Source organism: Scylla paramamosain, chromosome 5 (genome assembly GCF_035594125.1).
Source record: "Scylla paramamosain isolate STU-SP2022 chromosome 5, ASM3559412v1, whole genome shotgun sequence".
Classification (NCBI taxonomy): Eukaryota; Metazoa; Arthropoda; class Malacostraca; order Decapoda; family Portunidae; genus Scylla; species Scylla paramamosain.
In genome coordinates, this window is record NC_087155.1 from 11690253 (window position 1) to 11711920 (window position 21668).

Here is a 21668-nt window from a genome sequence, read left to right on the forward strand (position 1 = left end):
CAGACATATTTTCAGGCTTATTTTCCCCTTCCCCTTATTATTTATCATATGCTTATCTTGTTTATATATACTCCTGTCAACTGCTTCCTCTTTGCCATCTACTGCCTCTCTCACCCTCACTCATTCCATAACCCGCCCTTTGCTTCTTAGTCTCCCATGAATACCACCATCACCACCACCACCATCACAACCCAAACATCTGTGGTGGTGGTCCCCAGGCTCTCAGGGATCGTGTTACACCTGGTTGTGCGGCAGCCTCCAGGTAGCTAGGCATCCACGCCACCCAATCTTTTGAACGGCAGCATTTCCTCTCCCAGAAGTCACTGTGATATCACAATCTATGGGTCTCCACGTCAGATAACAAAATAGGGTATGTCGTGTCTCTTTTCCTGTTTTTTTTGCTACCGACCTCCTTGCTTATACGGTAACCTGCACTGCCCCACCAAACTCCTTATCTTTGTATAGGTCCTCCCACACTCTTAGTCCCTCGCGCCCAGCCTCTCCCTTTCCGCAGCTGTCCTTTAATAGTAGGTTTTGTTTGGTTGTGTTCGTTTTGTCGTTTTGTCGCTTTTCACTCCATTCAGCAAAGTCTTCCCCGCCTGTCCCACTCGTAAAAGTTCTTCCCGTCAATACTTGTGTCCCTCCCACTTCAGTTCCTCCGCCTCCGTATGGGTTCTGGTGCTCTGTTGGTCTTTTTTTTTCCTACCAAATTCCCTGCCGCCCACTGTGACCCCCTTGCAATTCACCGCCGCCCATGGTTCCCGCCGCCCACAGCACACGGTGAGCGGCCATCCGACACCATCATGAAGCCTTAAAAATGAGCAATATTGTACCTGCTTTTTTCACCTCCCGTGCTGTTTTCTTTTTGCGCTTCCGTGTTTTTTTTTTTTTTTCGGACCCCTTTGTGCTCCCGCCGCTGTTGTTATTGTTATGAACACCCAATGGTCTTACAGCTTCACTATTGTTGTTATTGCTACTACTTTGGCGAATATTTTTGCGGTATTTATTCTAGCGTTGCTGTTTTACGCGAGAGAAAGAAAAAAGGTGTGTATTACCCTCGCATCTACATATATAAAACAAAACCGAGAAAACACACTAACATAACAAAGACACTTTCCAGGCAGAGCGAGGCGAGGAGGAGAAAGAAAGAAAGAAAAACAAAGAAAAGATAAAACGGAGCGAAGGAAGGGAGGAAAGAAAAGGAACATAAGGGATGAAGGAAAGACAAGACGGAGAAAAGAAGAAACACAGACAAAGAGGACAAGGAGGTGGAGGAGGACGAGGAAGAGGAGAAAAGGAGTACGGGGAGGAAAAAGAAAAGGAGAGAAGTGAGAGAGAGAGAGTTTACAGAGCTTAGTCACATGAGGCTTCAAGACCTCCTTGGAAACCGTATATTTACGTTGCATGGATCAACAAATACTTGTATATACGAGCGGAAATCCCTTCTGTCTACCTGTCTGAGTGGCACGTCTGGCGTGAACGTGTTGGGGGTGCCCGTGCCTGTCCCTCTCGACCCTCTGATTAAAATGGCCGAGGGTGGCGCTGGAGGGACAGATGAGGTTACGAGGAGGAAGAAGGAAATAGGCCGCTTCATGGGACGGAAGGAAGAAAGGAGGGACGGAAAGAGGGAACGGAGAAAGAATTAAGGGTGAGAGAGAGAGAGAGAGAGAGAGAGAGAGAGAGAGAGAGAGAGAGAGAGAGAGAGAGAGAGAGAGAGAGAGAGAGAGAGAGAGGATGTTGAGTAAAAAAAAAGAAAAAAAAACTATAATGTAAAAGATTAAGTACATCACACAGAATGCCAAAAAAAAATAAATAAATAAATAAAAAATAAATAAATAAAAAAGTAAGTGAGAAATTCCGTGGAAAAGGGTAAAGGACTTGGGGGATAAGAAATACTCACGGGTAAGAGAAGAGGTCAAAGGTGCAAAGAAAGGGAAGAGCAGTCCTGCCCTTCCTCCACCCCCTTTCGTTCCCTACACTCCCTCCCTGCTTCCCTCCCTCACTCACTCTGGTCCTCATCTTCACCCCAGCATTAATCACGACTCTCAAAACTCACGCCACACCTATGTAAACAGCCCTTACCCGCCGTCCCTCCCTTCTACCCCTACCATACACCCATACCACACCCACAGCTACCTCTCCCTCCATCCTTCGGCCCACATACGCACCACACACACTATAAACCACATCTACCTCCCACACTCCACAATCCACCAGCTCTACTCTTCCCTCTCACCTCCATCCCACTGTCCATTACCCTCACTCTTTTCGCCCAAGGCCCCTCCAGTACTCCCCACAGTACCGGGTCACACAGGGTCTGTCCTCTCTCTCTCTCTCTCTCTCTCTCTCTCTCTCTCTCTCTCTCTCTCTCTCTCTCTCTGTTAGGTTCAGTCCTCCATGGTTTTAGAAAAATCCTAATTGACTTCCATGGTTGAAAAGAAGCGAGTATTGAGTTCCTGCACCGAGCTGCCTTGATTAAATGATTCCTTATTTCTATTTCTGCCTTGATGAAGGAAATATTGTCTCATTGCGAGGTTATGTATATTAAGAGAGAGAGAGAGAGAGAGAGAGAGAGAGAGAGAGAGAGAGAGAGAGAGAGAGAGAGAGAGAGAGAGAGAGAGAGAGAGAGAGAGAGAGAGAGAGAGAGAGAGAGTAATGCATAAATATCACTTTTTAATACTGGGCAGGAAAAATCTACTCGCTTGTTAGAAATGTTGAGCCGCTGGGGATTGTGTGGCTCTTGCTGGTGAATTTGTTATACCTCCGGGTCATGGTTCTTGCTTTTCTCTCTCTCTCTCTCTCTCTCTCTTGGTCTCACTCTCTTTTCCTACCTCTGCTTTTCTTTCCTCTGGTCTCTCTCTCTCTCTCTCTCTCTCTCTCTCTCTCTCTCTCTCTCTCTCTCTCTCTCTCTCTCTCTCTCTCTCTCTCTCTCTTCCCTTCTTCAAGCACCTTAACTCTCTCTCCCCTTCCTGCCCCTTCTTTTCTTTCGTTCCTTTCTCCCTTCTGCCTTCAACCTTGCCGTCCCCTCCCACTCTTCACCAGCCTCCCTCCCTCCCTCCCTCCTTCCTCCCCACCGCTGCTCCTCCGAAAAGATATGAACACCTGACGCAGTTTATCAAGAGGAGTTTATTGATACACTTCTCCCTCTGCACTCTCGTTCCTTACTCCTTCTTGTCGCCCTCCTCTTCCCATATCTTCCCTTGGCCTTTATGTTTCCCTCCCTCCCTCTCTCCCTCTCTCCTGCCCCTCACTTTCCTTTCCTGCGCTCCTTCTCCTTCTTCTCCTCCTGCTACTCCTTTTCCTCCTCTTCCTCCTCCTCCTGTCTCCCGGATTCATAACAGGAGTTTCCCGGCGGCACACAAGCAACACACACACACACACACACACACACACACACACACACACACACACACACACACACACACACACAGTCACACACACACAAACGATGCCAGAAATTCATCCAACACAAACACGGACGCGTTACTGGAGCACACACAAACACACTCTCTCTCTCTCTCTCTCTCTCTCTCTCTCTCTCTCTCTCTCTCTCTCTCTCTCTCTCTCGGCCGCTATGCATCCCCTCAACCTCTACACAAGGGCTGCCTTCATTATGCCCTCCTTCCCTCCCTCCCTTTTCAAGTTCCCTCACGCTCTTCTCTCGTCCCCCAACACTCACCTACACCAGCTTCCCGTGTCCTCCTTCACCTACACCTACTTGCTCCTCTCCCTCTCTGCGTACCTCTTCCTTTGCTTTTTGGTCTCTCTCTCTCTCTCTCTCTCTCTCTCTCTCTCTCTCTCTCTCTCTCTCTCTCGTATAATATTTAATAATATTTTTATTTGACGGTACTTTTCTGTAGAATATAGTGTTGTTACTACTACTACGATCACCACTGCTATTGCTACTACTGCTACTACTACTACTACTACTACTACTACTACTACTACTACTACTACTACTACCACTACTAGTATAAATATTATCATTATTACTACTTTTATTATTGCTATCTAAGTTCCGTTGTTTACTTTATTTACATTTTGTTTGCTGTCTGGGTGTTGTAGTTGCGGGTCTGGGTCAGAGTGGCGAAGTGTGCAGGAAACTCTTGCACCTGGAGTGACTACGCCTGATGAACACTTAAGATACACCCAATTATCTTGCCGTCCATCCATTAGTGGACAAGACGAGGCGAGGCAAGGCAAGCGTGGGGAGGGAGGAAAAGGGCGAGCGTCCACTGGTATTCACTTTAGCCTCCCCTGTTACCTTATTCAACCTGCACAACATTTACGTAAAGCACGAGTCATGGAGGAGAATAATGAGCCTGAGTGTATCTAGTGAACTTTACTTTCATTACGGTTAGGGAAGTTTCGAAAGTTTCTCCAGGTTTTGATGAGTAGACATAAATACTCGCTGACACACTGAGTCCCACCACAGCTTGTCTGCATCACCACCACCACCACCACGAGCATGATTACCAATAATTACACACCTTCACTTCATTTGCCATTACCTCCACGATCCGCCTCGCTCCCCACACGACCTGTCAACAACGCTAACTGTCCTAACTAAGCCGCCCTTTATGCCTCGCCTCCTAATGGCCCTCACTACCTGACTTCCTTATCAACCTGGGGAGCAAAGAGCAATTCATCCCTCAAGTGGAAGCCGCGGGATTAATGGGAGGAGGCGAGGCGCGGCCGTGTCTCGGAGGAGGATGGAAGGGGGCGTGTCCACCCCTGACCTAAACACACATGATCGCGGCAACAAAGGGCGCACTGATGGACTGCCCGGGTGCATTGACCTGCCTGTTACCTGTGTGATACCTGTCGTGGCCACTGCCGACCTCAGGGACACCGCGAGGGGAGACCTAATTTGTTATGGTCTTATCAGCCCCGCTCCCCCTGCAGGACTGGCACTGGGGCTATTACGTGTGTGTGTGTGTTTGTGTGTGTGTGTGTGTGTGTGTGTGTGTGTGTGTGTGTGTGTGTGTGTGTGTTCGCTTGAAATATACAAGATAAATGTGTTACAATTCAGATAGTTTCGTTCCTTCTTTTCAGGGATTTAGTATTCATAGCGCTCAAGGCAGTGTATTTCCTGCTGCATGTCGCTTTGTTGCTATTACGCTGTTGCACTGTTGGATATTCTTGTTTTTAGCGAGGGTCTGTGCGGTCTCATGTCGCGCACCTGACACGAGGCGCGACAATTCAATTTTGAAGATTAAAACGAACTAAGTATTCCGACATTTATGTTTGACTCTTTCTTTTCCTGCTCTTGTATTAACCCGACACTATTAGCGTCTTTATATAACTTCCCTTACTCACTGAACTGTCTAAGTGTATTTCACTGTTCTTTATTCTCTATTCCAACCTTTGTTTTCTCACCCTTGTTCCATTCCTCCTCCCTCTCGCTCTCCACTCCCTCACTTCCTCTGTCACAGTAAATACACTGCTGGAAACAACTGTGGATTGTTGTATTTTTATATTCGCATCAGGAGGGGTCTCTTACCCGCGTTGTTAATTAATAGCTGATTGACACTTGAGAGGGCGTGCACGCATGGCGATCCCAGGCAAACTTACTGGCGGAGGAGGGATGAATAAAAAAGACGGTTAAATGAGTCTCTGAAATAATTATGAATTAGAGGAAGGACGGGGAAAAGTTTGATAAGCTAACCTGGAGGGAGGAAGGAGATGAACGGAAAAACACGGCAATTGAAAACAAACAATGACTGAAAGACTAAGGAAGGATTATCTTTAAATTTTACAAGAGGAAGACATGCTAGAATTCACCTTGGATTTGAATAAACAAAAATAAATGAAACTATCGTTGGGAATGTAAACACGAGGGAAACAGACTAACAGAGAGGAAAACACAAACATGAACAACCAGCAAGACAAACAAACATAATAAAAACAACGAGGGAAACCATCATACAGATGGCTCGCACAAAGGCTCGAGGGAAAAAACCGAGGAAAATAACTCCAATTTTCTTTCCATTGGCAGGGAGAAAAAGAAGTCATAAGAAGTAAAGCCTCTCAGGGATGAGAAAATGTGTTGCTATTACTTTTATGACAACACAAATTGAAAGACAAAAGACAATGAAAAGGCTGAATAGCCATAATTAAAAATAAAAGCAACAAAGAAAGAATATTTGTAGCAGCTGCAAAACTGGGAATGAATTTGTGTATAACTGCCTCGACAAATTGTGTTTTTACTTTTTGCAAGAAAGATCATAATGATGTAAATTTAAGGATATTCTCTCTCTCTCTCTCTCTCTCTCTCTCTCTCTCTCTCTCTCTCTCTCTCTCTCTCTCTCTCTCTCTCTTTCCGTCTGTCGCAGGACGTGATCCACATTAATAATAAGTTTCGATAAAACTCAATATATACCTGGCGTCCTTCGTGGTCGTTGTCGCAGGTATTGGAGGGAAGGACGAGAGAGAGAGAGAGAGAGAGAGAGAGAGAGAGAGAGAGAGAGAGAGAGAGAGAGAGAGAGAGAGAGAGAGAGAGAGAGAGAGAGAGAGAGAGAAACAAACGAGCTTCAAATATATTTGTAGTAAAAACACTGATAAGTTTGTAAATTAGATACGTAATATTCTAATCTAATTCTCGATACTTGCGTTAATAACAAAATAAATACTCATTAGGCTTTTAATATAGTTTATACTCTAATGACTTTCTGGTTACTTGTCTTTCTCTTAATCACTTTTTTACGTAGCGTTGTTAAGGGATGAGGGTCGATAATTGTATGTCAGTGCCCCGGTGTTTCTGTGCCGCCGTGTCGCCCTGGAGTAGAATGACTTGCCTCTGGACTTCTTTATCGAGGGTGTGACAGGGAGCGGTCATTAGGGGGTGTGCGGGGAGCGTGGGGACGGCGAAACGAGCCGCCCGTTGACAGATCTCCGTAGGGCTCGTGAAATATTAGGGTGGACCGACCACCTTCGTTAGCCCGCCCTCGAGCCCTCCCTCCTTCCCTACCTTCCTCCCCCTTCACTCCATCACTCGCTCACTCACTCGCTTGTTCTTGTCCCTGTTCTTGTCCTCGTCTTCGTCCTCGTCGTCCACGTAAGGTTTAGGGGAACGTCTCTCACTCTCTCTCTCTCTCTCTCTCTCTCTCTCTCTCTCTCTCTCTCTCTCTCTCTCTACCTTGTACCCAGTTTTTCTTTAACCTAAACTTGAGAGCTGCTTTTCCCCGAAGTTTATTTGTACCGAAAGAAGACTCTCAATGTATAATTTCCTTTCTTCACTTTCCTTTGGTCTGTGGCGATGGAATCCAAGGAGCTTTGCGCGATATTTCTTTTCATCAATTATTATCATGTCTTCCCCTCGCACTCAGGCGTTTAATAGTCTTGTGCTTTGTTTCATTCACAATACATCGCAGTTTTCAGTATTTCCATTTATTTCTGGTCCACGAGGCGTCTTTCGCTTTCGTTCCTCTCCCAGCAGCTTCTCCACTGACCAGGTGAGAGAGAGAGAGAGAGAGAGACAGAAGGATGGAGGGGAGGGAAGGTCCGGAAAGGAGGAGGGGCGAGGGTGGGTTAGGGAGGCAGGTAGAAGAATAAGAAGGTTCCAAGAGACATTAATTACCACACTTGTTCTCATTTACTGCCAGTGAGCCGTGGGTAACTGATGGGGGAGGAAACTGCAGCCTGGAAGCAGGAGGAGAGGGAAGCGGAGGAAAGTAGAGGGACGTTTCACTCCTCCAAGGCCAAGTGGGAAATTTATCTCACTGAGGGATAAAGGAAATCAGTGGAGGATTACCTGGAGGGGAGGAAATAGAAACAAATATGGTAATGCATACATGAAGGAGGATGAAACTGCATTGCCTCGCCAAGTGTTTGTCCAGAAAAATTGGAGTTGCTTTTCAGCCTTCGAGCGTCATTCTCAGCGCCTCCAAGAACTGAGGCTTCTTCAAAGAGATCAAAAGATGCGGAGATACAGCGATGAGACTTGGTAAATACGTAACCCTTGCTTCACTGGATTTTATTTAGGCAGTGGACATCTCCATCCGCTCTACTTAACTCCTTCCTTCCTTCCTTCCTTCCTTCTTCCTTCCTGTTTCCTTCACTCACTCAGAATTAGTTTCCCTTTCGTGCTTTCCCTTCCTACCCTCCCCTGCATCTGCCTGATCGCCACACCGCCACCCTTGTCTGCCCGCCAGACTGTATACCTTCCCTCGTGAAAGTTTCCCTTTGACTTGTATTTGTTTTCTGCGTCTGGGTTTCCTTCCTGCGCGGGTACCGAGTCCGGCCAAGGAGCGCCCGGGGTCCTGCTCTTCCTCCACATAGGTCCTTGGGAATTAGTAAGTTTCTCCCCACCCGAAACACACAACAGAGAGAGAGAGAGAGAGAGAGAGAGAGAGAGAGAGAGAGAGAGAGAGAGAGAGAGAGAGAGAGAGAGAGAGAGAGCGCTCCATTTTGCACTCTTAGAATACCACGAAGTTTGTGATGATTAATTAGACGCGTGATGAAAAGCGTTGACCTGATAAGCTCGACTTCAGCCTGATGACGGAAGCTCAGTTGCGGAACATATATATACACATTTCTCTCCGTGTAAAACCTTCCCTTCCCGCACCCCACGAGAGAGAGAGAGAGAGAGAGAGAGAGAGAGAGAGAGAGAGAGAGAGAGAGAGAGAGAGAGAGAGAGAGAGAGAGAAAAGAGGCTGGAGGGGAGAGTTTCCTAGCTCTTCCCGGCTTGAGCTCTTCGATAACCCCAGCGAGGACCTTCTTATCTGAGAGGTCCTCCCGCCGGTGCGCGTGGCCCCTGCGTGCCGCGGTAATGGAGTCCTCGAAGGAGTATTGTGGTGGAGGTTATACCGCTGCGCCGCCATCGCCTCCTCCTCCTCCTCCTCTCCTCCCCTCCCTTCATCATCCCTTTGATGCAGGATTCAGTCATTTTAAATTTCGGCAGATCAAGAGAGAAAATCTAATACTGAGGGTTTCAAAAGTTCTCTTGTGGTCTTGAGTTCAGTGGTCCTGCTACGGTTCGTGAGCATAGGTTGTGTTGTATTTTTCCTATTTTTTTGAAGGGTATATTCTAGGTTTTTATTTTTATATATACTTTTCTGTTATGATGAGAGAAACACGATATCCCGATTCGTGGAGTTGGATTCTCAGCCGTGAAGTCAAGGTTTTAATTAAGTCCGTGGAGTCTGAGGGCCAGGGAGGCAATAGTGGACGGGCGAGCGGTGGCGAGAGGCGGGAGGGTTGTGACGGTGACTGTTATATTGTTGAGGATAAAATAGTAGGGCAAGGGAGGCCAACCATTTTGCAATAGTTACCAAATAGCGCGAGTGGCGTACAGATAATGGAAACTGATGCACATCATACCAGTGTTTGGCAACCTGTTCACGCCGCCAAAACAAGAGGTGTCGGTATTTACTTCCCTCGTGCGTATGTCGCGTATCTATTATCCTCCTTCACCCTTTGCTTCTGAGCCTCTTACTTCTCCTACCTATCATTAGTACCCCTCCATTTTTTCTTTACATTCCTACACCTTTCATCAATATTTTGCAGCCTTTTGTTCTTACCTCGTCTCGGGATGTATACGACGCATCTCCCTCACATCCCCTTATCTCCTTTCATCTATCGCATCATGTCCTCAGCTCATGCCTGCAGCAACACCTCCTGCACGACTGGCCGTCCACGCTCCCCATCACCACACTTTCCTAGCGACACCACCACCACACCTACAATCTCCATCAGTGTCGAGAAATGGGTGAAGAAAGACTGATGGGAGGAGGTGAAGGGCGGCAAGGCGGGAGGGAGAGCAGTACGCGCGGCGAGAGGCCAACCTGCAGCCTGCGAGACAAAGAGGCGAGGAGCTGGGGCAGGGAGGGCCAGGACGAGTTGGGGTTTACGCTGAGCCGGTGGTGAACTGGAAATGCGATCGAGATACAGAGGAGATATTTGGAGGAGGGACGCAACAGAGGAGGAGGAGGAGGAGGAGGAGGAGGAGGAGGAGGAGGAGGAGGAGGTGGTGGTGGTGGTAGAGGAGGACAAAATGAGTCGTAGTAAGTTGGAGAATGAAGCAAATGAGATTGATGGTCAGCTTACACACACACACACACACACACACACACACACAGAGAGAGAGAGAGAGAGAGAGAGAGAGAGAGAGAGAGAGAGAGAGAGAGAGAGAGAGAGAGAGAGAGAGAGAGAGAGAGAGAGAGAGAGACGAGAAGTCCCCATCATCCACACAAACTGTCTGGCAGGGACGGACTCTGCGACGCATGTTATGTGGGCGGAACAATAATAATTCCAGGTTGCGCTGCGGTGGCGTCCTGCCCGCTGGATGGTGGGCTACCCGCGGGCCCTCCCTCCACCCCATCACCGCCCCACTACCCACCACGCCACGCAGCTGCCACACGCCGCCACAAGCCACCATCCCTCTCTATAACTTGGAAAATAAACAACCCTTACCATCACCATTTAAGTATAGTGTCCTGACCCTTCACGCGGGCACCCGGTACTGGGCACTTGGGTAAGACAACACGGCGGGAGGAGCAGGGCGGTGGTGCAGGAGTGGTGCTGAAGGGGAGTCCTTGTGGGTAGCAGAGCGGCTCATAGCAGTGACCCTTCCCCCCACAACCCACCCTCCATCACGCCCTCCCCTCCCGAGCCCGTCCCCAGCCAAGCCTCTATCCCGCTGCGTCGAGGGAGACGAGGTGGAGGGAAGGGTTTAGGGAGCGAGAGGGAACAAGTGATGCCGCTGGAGGGGATGTGGAGGGATGGAGAGATGGGCTACAGAAGGAAAGGGAGGAAAGATGATGGTTTAGATAAATTGATGGGCGAGAGAGAGAGAGTAGGGTGGATGGGAGAGTACAGGTAGGTACTGTGCATAAAAAGAGAGAGAGAGAGAGAGGAGAGAGAGAGAGAGAGAGAAAGCAGCAGGGCGTGGCAAAAAACATCTCCAGCATCCATCACTGCCTACAGTCGCGCACACACTCACGCACCGCCGCCACAACGCACCCCGCGGAGGAATGCCAGACGGACCGACGCGAAAATAGGTGTGGAAGGGACGAAGGTAGAAAAGCACACGAGGGGGGACGGCGTGGCAGCTTCGGTGATGCTGATGACGGTGGTAGTGGAAGCTGTAGTGGTGATGATGGTGGTGATGGTGATGTAATAACAGTGGCGATGGACTTGTGATGATGGTGATGGTGATACAACTCGTCATTTCTGCCAATACGAGTGCTTTTCTCTTCCTTTTTTTTTCTGTTTGTCGCCAGGCCGTGATAAAATCCTGTATTGTCGGTTCACAGGCGAAGAACCGAATTTGCGAGCAGCAGGAAAATAATGGGACTGGAGGGGCGGGACGGCGAAAAAAAGAAGGAAAAAAAAAAAGAGGCACGCGGGCACAAAAGCGAGGATAATTCTGGCCCAGCCTAACCCGAGGCGCACAGGTGAGAGAGAGAGAGAGAGAGAGAGAGAGAGAGAGAGGAGAGAGAGGAGAGAGGAGAGAGAGAGAGAGATGAGAGAGAGAGAGAGAGAAAGAGGTGTCTGTTACCTGGATACACTCTCTCAGTTCAGGTAAAATCACACTAAAACGTTTTTCTAAGTAATTTTTCGTTCGTTCGTTTTTCCATTAAGCCGCTTTTGTATGGAGTCGTGTTCCTCGTACTATCGTAATTTTTGCTTTAATACTTTCACAGGTAATCCTTAGTTACTGAGAGGAACATTTACTTTTTCATTATTATTTTTATTACGTTTCCTTTGTATGCTTTAAGTCTCAGATGGTTTTTCCCCTTACTTTTCCTCTCCTCCTCCCTCAGTTTCATCTAGTTCATCCTTCAGTTCTATCATCTCCTTTTCCTCTGCCTTCTCCTGCTTCTTCTTCTTCTTCTTCTCCTCCTCCTCCTCATGTCAGTTTTCCCTTTTACTTTCCAGGAATCTCTTAATCATCTGTTGCTGTGTCTGCTCAGATCCATCAACGCTCCTTCCTCCCTTCCCTTCCTTTGCCTGCCCTGCACCCTGCACCCGCCCCTCCCTGCAGGCACACCAGCACCACCACCACCCCAATCACCCCCATCACCCCTTGCCGCCCTCACACCCTCGTGACGCCCAATCACCTTGTTACTCATACCAATCACGCCGGACTCGACCAATTACAGCAGTCCAGTGATCTTCCTAGCAATCATATATTGATTAAATCTGTCCAATAATAAGAGGAGCTTTCCGATGATTACGGCGGTGGTGGCTCTGGCTCTGGCTCCTTTCCTGGCTCTTTCTGGCTCTTCCTTCTCTTTTTCTGTATCCGCTCTTTTCGTTCCGCTCATCTTTAGTATTTTGGTAAGGACAGTAAATCAATGTTGCCTTTCAGATCCGTCATGAATGGCCGCAGTGGGATGTGTGCAATAGCAGACGTGTCTCCCATATAGCGACGCGAGATCCAATGGCTGGATAGGGACCAGATCTTATAATTACAGTGGAATATAATTAAAGACGCTCCCCCTCCGCACCGTGTGTCATATATAACCTGGAATTAATAGGCGGGACGAGAGGTGCGTCCGTGTCCTGTGTGGCGCGGGTGTGAGGGGCGGAGGGCACTTCCAGGGCGGCGAGGAGCTTCAACTTAAAGGAGAGAGCAACGCGGGGAGCTGTCTCGGCCGCGCGTGGAGGCGGGAAGACGTGCAATTATAAATGACTAACTCCGGGTTTGGAGAAGCCGCGCGCTATCAGTAATTGTTATCAGCGACAACTGTCCGCTCGCTATCTCCGCCTCCCCACCCCCCGACCCTTACCAGATTGCACTGTCCGGGTGTAATTGCTTGCCGGCCTGCTTGCTGCTGCTGCTGCTGCTGATGGTGGGGGCCGGCACGGTGAGGGGAAGGGGGGAGAGGGTTGTCCTCGATGCTTCACTGGTACTTATCTGTTGGGGGTTTTCGTCCGAGTTTTCCCTCTCCCCTGCATGACTGTGATAATGAAATCTGTGCTTGGTGCCTCCACGTGCTGGGCTTTGTACGAATGTGGTCAATGTTTTCTTTTTTTTTCTTCATTCGGGTTTGTATTAAGATTTGTTACGTGTAGAGGTTCACTTACCTATTTGTTATATTTGAAATGTGTGTTTGTGTGTGTGTGTGTGTGTGTGTGTGTGTGTGTGTGTGTGTGTGTGTGTGTGTGCATAACCAGATCTAGCCTTGCTGCTTTAGGAATGAAATATGTAAAAGAAAATAATGCTTCTTGTACATCAACAGCAGTGGGTTTATATTTTTGAGTAATACTAATCTTTAATACCCTGCAAGCCTGCCCTCTGTCAGTGCTTGTGAGTGTGTATGTTTTTGTTTATATGCTTTGCTGGCAGGCTCCCCGTCCTCCGTCCTCCTCCTCCTTCTCTCTTCCTGCTCCCCCTTCTCCTCCTATGTTGTTTATTTTTAAGGCATAAACAATGGCCTACATCCGTGAGGGTATAGAATTTTTTGGTGCGCGGCACTAATAGAGGACAATAACTTTACTACCGTGATTCCCAAGATTGAGGGTTGTGGTCAGGAGGGAGGGGGAGGCGTGGCGGGGCTTTATGGATGAGGGACGAAGACTTCATCACCCCTCCCTTTCTCCGCCCTATTCCCATTTTCCTCCTCCTCCTCCTCCTCCTCCTCCTCCTCCTTCCATGTCCCTTTTTCTCTGTTAGTGGTGGCCTTTTGCACTCTCGTGAACCTTTCCCTTCTCATCTACCTCCTCTGCCTTAGTAAAGCAGACATTTCTCCTCCGTTCATCTTTCTTCTCTCCTCTCAGAATGGCGTGAGAGTCACCAGCCTCCTCCTCTTCCTCCTCCTTTCATGTGAGCCTCTCCCCAGCCTCGTATTCTCCTCTGATTCCCTTCGACCTTGGGAGTGACTTACACGTCCAGATCATTTACGCGGTATCAAAGCAGTGTAGGTTGACGCACCGCATGCAATTTTCAAGCTTATGGTCGAGGCAAGCAGTGATCACTGCTGAGATACTCGTAAGATTCCGCCACGATATGGGAGGAGGAGAGGGCAAGCGGAACGGCCGCGCTGAGGGTGAAGGGAAGGAATGGGAGAGATGGGAGAAGGCGAGGCACAAGAAAATGGTGGAAAGGTTCAGCCGATCATGGGTGACCAAACTTCGGTCTATAATTATGCATACACTGCTCTCGGGTTTTCCTGCCTTTTTTTCTCGGTCTCTCTTTTTTTTTTTAGGTCACTGCGCACAAGCTGCACAATGGTGGCGGGTCCAGATGTGATGCGGTGCAGTGTGGTGGTGGTGGTGGTGGTGATAGTGGGTGAGGGGGGTGGTGTAATGTAGCGTGGCAAAGGAGGTGGCGTGGCGTGACTTTCTGGCCGGTACGTACAGAGGCGTTGCGTGCTGCTCGTAGTAAGGAGCAACGAACCTTGGTGTGGCGTGGTATACTGTGGCGTGGCGTGGCGTGTAGCTTGGCGAGGCGTGAAGGATCAGTAAGCTCCCAAGCACCGCCCTCCATCCTTGCCACTTCTAAATCTACTCGAGTCATATACCGCGCGAAGGTCAGGTGCCGGCTGTAGCATAACTCACATCACTTTTGGCAACACTAGCAACAACAACAACAATAACGATTCCAACGGCCCCAGCAATGGTAGCAATAACTGCAGCGAAAGTCATTGAGCTACACCCGCTGCCACTAAGCCACTTCAGCCCTGACACCATCATATGCAACTTTAAGCATACGCTGGGTCACAACTCCTGACCTAACGCCAAACAAGATACATATACTCGGGAAACCAACCAGGCACGGCTCTCTCTCTCTCTCTCTCTCTCTCTCTCTCTCTCTCTCTCTCTCTCTCTCTCTCTCTCTCTCTCGCCACTGGCCCACATGACTGCCGTAGCGGCCCAGCGAACGCGAGCATCACCGTCACTACCAGCACCAGCACCAGCACCACCACCTCCACCATCATCATTATCGCGGGAAGATCATGCACGATATATGTGACTTGGAAGAGGAGGAGGAGGAGGAGGAGGAGGAGGAGGAGGAGGAGGAGGAGTAGGAGTAGAAGGAGGAGGAGTAGGAAGAAGAAGGAGTAAGAAGAGAAAAAGGGGAGAGAGAGAGAGAGAGAGAGAGAGAGAGAGAGAGAGAGAGAGAGAGAGAGAGAGAGAGAGAGAGAGATCATCAAGGGAAAAAAAAAAAGGAATGATGGCGAAAATAGGTAAAGAGGAAGAAGTTACTACGTAGAAATAAAGTAAACGAGATGTGGAGGAGGATCAGAATATATATTACGTGGCCTTGGAAAAATGGAGGGAAAGGGTAGATGGAGAGCTGGATAGGATGGGGCACGGGGGCATACCTGTGTTATTGCGGGTGTCGGGTCATCCATCGTGGGAGACATCTCATTACCTACACTTAATAAGGGGATGGCAAGGTACGGCCGCGAGGGTGCGCTATCGTTGCAAAGGGCGACGTGGGGGCGACCCGGGGAACAGGCGAATTGGCGGGCAGGAAGGAGGCGGGAATGAGCAGGAGGGCGGAGGCTGGGAGCGGATAGATGGAGTGAGGAGCAGAAGGAAAGCTTACAGGGGATGGAGGGCAGGTGAGGGAGGCAAGGAGGAGGAGAGGAAAGATGGAGTGGATAAAGTTTGGAGTGGCTGTGCAAGGGAACTAGGCGGTCAGTTCGATACCGCTGGCATGGGGCGGGGGGGGGGGGGGGAGGGCGGGGTGGATGTCCGGTGTAGATGTGAAAAGGAACTTGAATAAAGAAAAAAAAGGGAAAAGAAAAGAAATCCTTTGATGTCTTGCGAACAGAACTCTGCTTTTTCTTTTCTCTGTTTGATCTCTACTGCAACTCAGACTGATGGAGTTTATAGTTTTATCTGTTTTAAAGGCGACGTTCTGACACTTGACATTAACAGTTGAAAAGATGAGCAGTTTAATGATGGATCGTGTTGCGAGAAGGACAATCTGCATCTGTACTACTAAAAATATCGTGTGACTCAGAACAGCAACACTTGGAGAGGCGTGATGAAGCTGTGCCAATACCTCTGAGTGCTTTGATTTTGTGATTTTGCTTCCAGTTTTAACTCCCCCCCCCCTCTCTCTCTCACACACACACACACACACACACACACACACACACACACACACACACACACATATGTTACCTACAACTAAAGAGAACAGACTTAAAAATAGCATCACTTCCATAGATGAATGGCAATACAGAACAAAAAAATAAATGCATAGAAATAGATCTTCAAATACACCAGAGTGCATCAGCATCAGCGATCTCGTGATGAATGGCAAGCTACAGCTGACGGGGAAAGAACAGATGTTGATCCCAGTGACTCATCCGAGCTCAGCCAAACATAGCACTGTTGATGAGGAAAAGGGGAAAAGACTCAAAAATAAATGCTGGAGCGAACAGGTAATGAGTTTTGGGAGGATTAAAAATGACAATGAAAAACGCCTTAAGGAGAGGAGGCCGTGACGAATGTGACGAAGGGGGGGCGGGATAAAGTGGATGAGGGAGAGGTGCCATGGGAGAGGGGAGAGGAGGGAGAGGGGCAGCAGTTGGTGGTGGTGGGGAGAAAAGGGAATTTGTTTGAGGGGTTTAAGGTGGAGACAGGGGGTAACTAGCTTTGGTTGGGGGGATAATTACACAGGTGAGGCTAATTAAGGTTAGGGGGAGACTATTCTAATCAACAAACGGTAATTATAACTCTTCACGGAGGGTTTTTAAACGAGCGAGTGGTGATTAGATGGAAGGGGAGGAAGGGAGAGACAGGGAGAGATAACCAGATGGGCGGGCGAGGGAAGGTGTTCGTCAGCCTCCTGCAACACTACCTCCCACTAATGATGCAGGTAATTGCCGCACACCTGTAATAGAGTCCAAGTTTGAACAGGGAAGTGTGACGGAAGAAAAACGCACACGCCAGACCCGCCGCAACTCACTCTTCTTTATTTCCATCCTCGCCCTCTGCGCCTTCAGGAGGAAAGCGTCGTGGTCGTCAAGACTTTATCATTTTGTATTCTTGTGTGGTTTCAAAAGTCTATGGGGCAGTGGTGGTGTTGTGGTGGTGATGCATGCTTGGACTCCAGGTGACATGATGGTATTGCATTGTGTGTGTGTGGGTGGGGAAGCATGTTAGAGTCGTGGTCAAAAAGTCAAGTAATCTTCCGCATTCGCTTCCACTGTGTTTTGTGTGCTAACCCTTGATCTTTAGTCCTCTGACCTGCTGACAACCTCCTGACAAGACCCGACAGTGATAGATTCATGGCGGATCACAGGAGTTAAGAGTGAGAGAAAACAAGACACCGGAGAAGGAAGTTCGGTATGTTACTGCACTTCTGACAATGTACATTCGTGGTGCAAATATACCTAACTCGTACTTTGCTTGCTTATCCTTGACTTTAGCTTCTTTATATTTACAGGCTAAGCTACAGGAACATTTGATAGGTAGATAGATACATACGTGCATCCATCCATACATAGATGCATACATATATATACATGGATGGACAGATAAATAATTCTACATGGATAAAGAACTATTATATATATTTTGTTGTCAGGCACGTGTCTATTGTCCTCCTGCCTTTGAAACACCAGTATTAACATTTTATTTTACACTATTTTATATTCCCACCTATGCATTATGACGACAATATGTAAAGTGAGAACTGCCGAAGGTATTAATTTGTTAATGTGCGTAAATTAAAAGGTGTGTTTACTCGTCTTTTATATATATTCAAATGCCACATTATTCTCTGCCATATACGAAAGTAAGTTAAAGCGGCTCAAATTAAAGAAAAAAAAAAATCTCAAGGCGAATGACCTTTAAAAGTCACCACAAACAACCTTCCCTCTGTTAGGTCACGAGGCAATAAAGACACCCCCATAAACCGCTTCCCTCCCCTCCCTCTCCTTCCATCTTTACTCCCTTACCTCCTCCATCCCTCTGTCCGCCTTACACCCACCACCTCTTCCATCTTTCTTTCCTTGTTTCCCTCCCATTCCTTCTAACTTTCCTCTTTTCCTTCCTCCTCTCTCTTTGTTCACCCCTTCTCTACCTTTCCTTCTAACATTCCTCTTTTCCTTCCTTCACTATCTTATTCCTCCCGTTCTTATCTTACGCCCACTTCCTCTTCCATATTTCCTTCCTCCTTTCCCTCATTTTCCTACTAACATTCGTCTTTTCTGACATTTCTTTCCCCCCCTCACTCCCTTCCTTCACTTCCTATTCTTCCATCTCCTGCCTTTCGCCCACATCCTCTTCTATATTTTCTCTTTTGCCTCCATTTTATTGCAATATTTCTCCTCCCTCTTTCTTTCATTTCACTCCCTTCCTTAAATTTACTCCCCCTTTCTCTCTCACTCTCCCTTCCCTCACTTCCTCTCCCTCCCTCTCACTTGTCGCCCATATCACGGTCGATCATCTGCTTTGTTTTATTAAGACACACAATCATGTACCAAGTTGACAGCGGCTGGGCGACAGTGGGCGTGGGAGGGGCCCAATAAAATGTTAATCAGGCCTATCAATATGGTCGGGGAAGTCTTGGTTACAGTATCGACGTAACGACCCTAGTGACGGAGGCGACCGCGGAAGGAGGAAGGAAAGGACAATAATAGGGTATGGTCGGATGTGTGTGTGTGTGTGTGTGTGTCTGTGTGTGTGTTAGTTAGGGCGGTATTTCATTCCCATGGCCTTTAAATGTCGCTCTTACTGGATATTTGTACGTACATAGGCGCTGTGGTCGTGAACCTTCCCCTTTTCTGCTATTCCTACGTCCTGATATTCTCCCAAGCTCTTATTTCCTACTTGTTCTGTGTTCTTGTATTCCCATGTTTCTTATTTTCCCTTTTCACACTTCGGGGACGCCTCTGAGGCTCCATAGGGACCAGCCGCCATATAGCGGTGTAATTACTCTCTCGGAGATGGAGGCACGGACAGGACCCTCGAACTGGACAGTGGAAATATGTTTCGAGATGGGAAGGGAATGGAGGCAGGATGGGAGGGTAGGAGGGAGGTACAAATGGGGATAGATCATCATAAAAGAAAGAAAAAAAAATGTACAGGGAATTCGTTGGTGGTAAAATATATGACCAAGAGATGGACACTTTAATACTGGTCGTAGTTCTGTTATTAGCAGCGGCTTTGGTGGCACTGTAAGGAAGGGCAAGGCAAGGCAGGAAAGGGTAGGGTTGAACAAGGTATAGCAGGGCAGGTCAGGGTTCGGTAAAAGCAAAGCAAGACAGGACAGGGTTGGATAGAGCAGGGCAAAGAAAGACAGTGCAGGGCAGGACAGGGTAAGGTTGGGCAGGGTATACAGTGCAGGGCAGGACAGGGTAAGGTTGGGCAGGGTATAGCAGAGCGGGACAGGGTTCGATAGAGGCAAGGCAAGGCAAGGCAGGGTTGGGTAGAGCAGGGTAGGGAAAGCTTGTGCAGGGCAGGGCGGGATTGGGCTGGGCAGTGCAGGGAGGAGAGTTGTGGTTTGAACCCAGAAGCCCAACACGACACTGCCAAAGGCCTGCTGTCTGCCTCTATAGGTGATCCATCTTTGTTCTGGCCGGACCCAATTTTATTACATCTCGCTCTCTTCCTTCCTTCGCCGGCCGTCGAAGACCTTCCGTGGCTCACATTCAGCTGGATGTTCCCTGGAGACCGGCAGCCGATCAAGCAAACACTCCTCCAGCCTCAATATTGCACTGAAGTCCCCCAGACTCGCGCCTCACAGGCCGGCAACCTTCCTGGCTGGTCGGGATAAAACAACAAATATATGCGACGAAAATAACCGTGTAGATACAGCAAATTGGGCATTGGTGCCCCAAGGGAAGGTTTCGACCAACAGAAGACGAGGTGGCGTGGCTGCCCCAATCCCTTATCGCCCCAGCACCTGCGACGTCCGGGCACGATTTACTACGCTGGACCCGAGTGACTTGAGATACATAGCGCTCATTCCAAAAGTTATCTACCGTTCCAATTTCGCTTCGTACCACTAACAGATAAATCCCCAGCCTAGGAAACGTGGCGCGGGCCGAGAAGAGAGAGAGGAGGAAGGGGGAGGTTATCGCAGAGAAGGAGGAGCAGCAATATCTTTGGGTCACAAATTTGTGGCTCAAACACGAATTCCTGTTAAGTTAGCCGCGTGACTTTTGCTCCATGTGAATTATATGTATTGCAGAACGTGCTTGCCTGATTCCAGTCACGTGCACGAGTGTTACCCACATTGTCTTCAATTTCACCTGTTTGCCTTGTAACTTGCTGATAATACTCCAATCTCTCTCTCTCTCTCTCTCTCTCTCTCTCTCTCTCTCTCTCACAGACACCTTTACCTAACACCCTTCATTCCATACCCCCCTCCATCCCTTGTTAACCCCAGGCGGCTGGCTCCTAATATGGTGACTCGTGTGTGTGTGTGTGTGTGTGTGTGTGTGTGTGTGTGTTGCGAATGGGATGAGGAGAATAAAGAGAAAAAGGAGGAAGAGCAGACTGGAGATGGGAGAGAGGTTGAAGAGAAGGAGGAGAGGAGGAGGTGTAGAAGAAGCAAGGGGGTGGCAGGAGGAGGAGGAGGAGGAGGAGGAGGAGGAGGAGGAGGAGGAGGAGGAGGAGGAGGAAGAGGAGGAAGAGGAGGAGGAGGAGGAGGTTGAGATCTCCGCCTGTGTTAGCGATTACCCTTTTCTCGGGGCGTAAAACCGATACCATCAATCCGCCAACATGGAATATTACAAGGTGGGGAGACAGGGTGAGGGAGATAGGGAGGCAGGGGCGGGCAGATAGAGGGGCGAGTGTTAGAATCCTTGATACGAGACGGAGACAGTAGGAAGGGGTGTATATAAATGATATGGGTGAAGAGAGAGAGGAAGACGGGGATTGCAATAGAAAAGGACAGGGCTGGCGAGATAAGATGATGCTGGATAGAAGAAGAAGGAGAGAGAGAGAGAGAGAGAGAGAGAGAGAGAGAGAGAGAGAGAGAGAGAGAGAGAGAGAGAGAGAGAGAGAGAGAGAGAGAGAGAGAGAGAGAGAGACTGAGTGCCTGACTGCCTAACTGAGTGTCTGACTTTGCGAAATGGGTTGTTAATGAAAGAAGATTGATGATAATGTAGAATAACAACATGAAAAGCTGTACATAAATAAAAGCAGCGGGGAGACTTAAAAATAACACAACACAAATTACCGCAGGACACGAATTCCACATCCACCATCCATCTTTATACCTCCTAAACTTCACTTACACCCACCCCCTTCACCAGCCCTCCCCTCCACCCCTCCCTCCATCTGCTCTACCTCCCATCCATCCTCATCTCCTTGTGACCCCCCACCTGCCCCACGCCTCTCCGCTCCCAGACACTGCCGCCTCACACCCTTCCCCTGGAGCCGAGGAGCAGGGCAACACGTGGAGGGCGGCGGTGAGTGGCAGGGAGGGGCCACAGACGGACAACTATACACCCACTGCCCCACGCCACACGCACGCCCGCCCACACCTTACCTCGCTCACACTCCCGTAAATGCATCCACAGCTTTTTGGACTTAACTTTCGTGAGAGAGAGAGTGGGGGGGAAGGGAGGGGGTACATGCAACACCTCCAATACTTTTTTTTCTCCTTCTCTTCTTAACGTCGTAATAATATTCTCACCCAGCTAATTGATCTCAGGCTCCGCGGTTCGCTCCTTTGCCTCCTTCACCTCAGAGGCACCAGGTTAGCCAGGCATCAGTCAAGGGGCACCGAAAGAAAACTGGGAGCGGGG

General features: G+C 48.7%; 1 protein-coding gene and 2 long non-coding RNA genes across 4 annotated transcripts in view; 2 read left to right on the plus strand and 1 right to left on the minus strand.

The window, feature by feature from the left end:
• Positions 1–12448, plus strand: part of LOC135100529 (uncharacterized) — a 164260-nt gene extending 151812 nt beyond the window's left edge. For both annotated transcript variants that reach the window (XR_010268770.1, XR_010268769.1), the window contains one exon: positions 12314–12448. This is a non-coding gene — a long non-coding RNA (uncharacterized LOC135100529). The remainder of the gene's footprint in view (positions 1–12313) is intronic.
• LOC135100528 (uncharacterized) overlaps positions 1–21668 on the minus strand; it is a 95032-nt gene that overhangs the window by 28160 nt on the left and 45204 nt on the right. The window lies entirely within an intron of this gene.
• LOC135100303 (uncharacterized) lies at positions 16179–20169 on the plus strand. The gene is made up of 2 exons (XR_010268596.1): positions 16179–19234; positions 19274–20169. It is a non-coding gene; the product is annotated as an uncharacterized LOC135100303 (long non-coding RNA).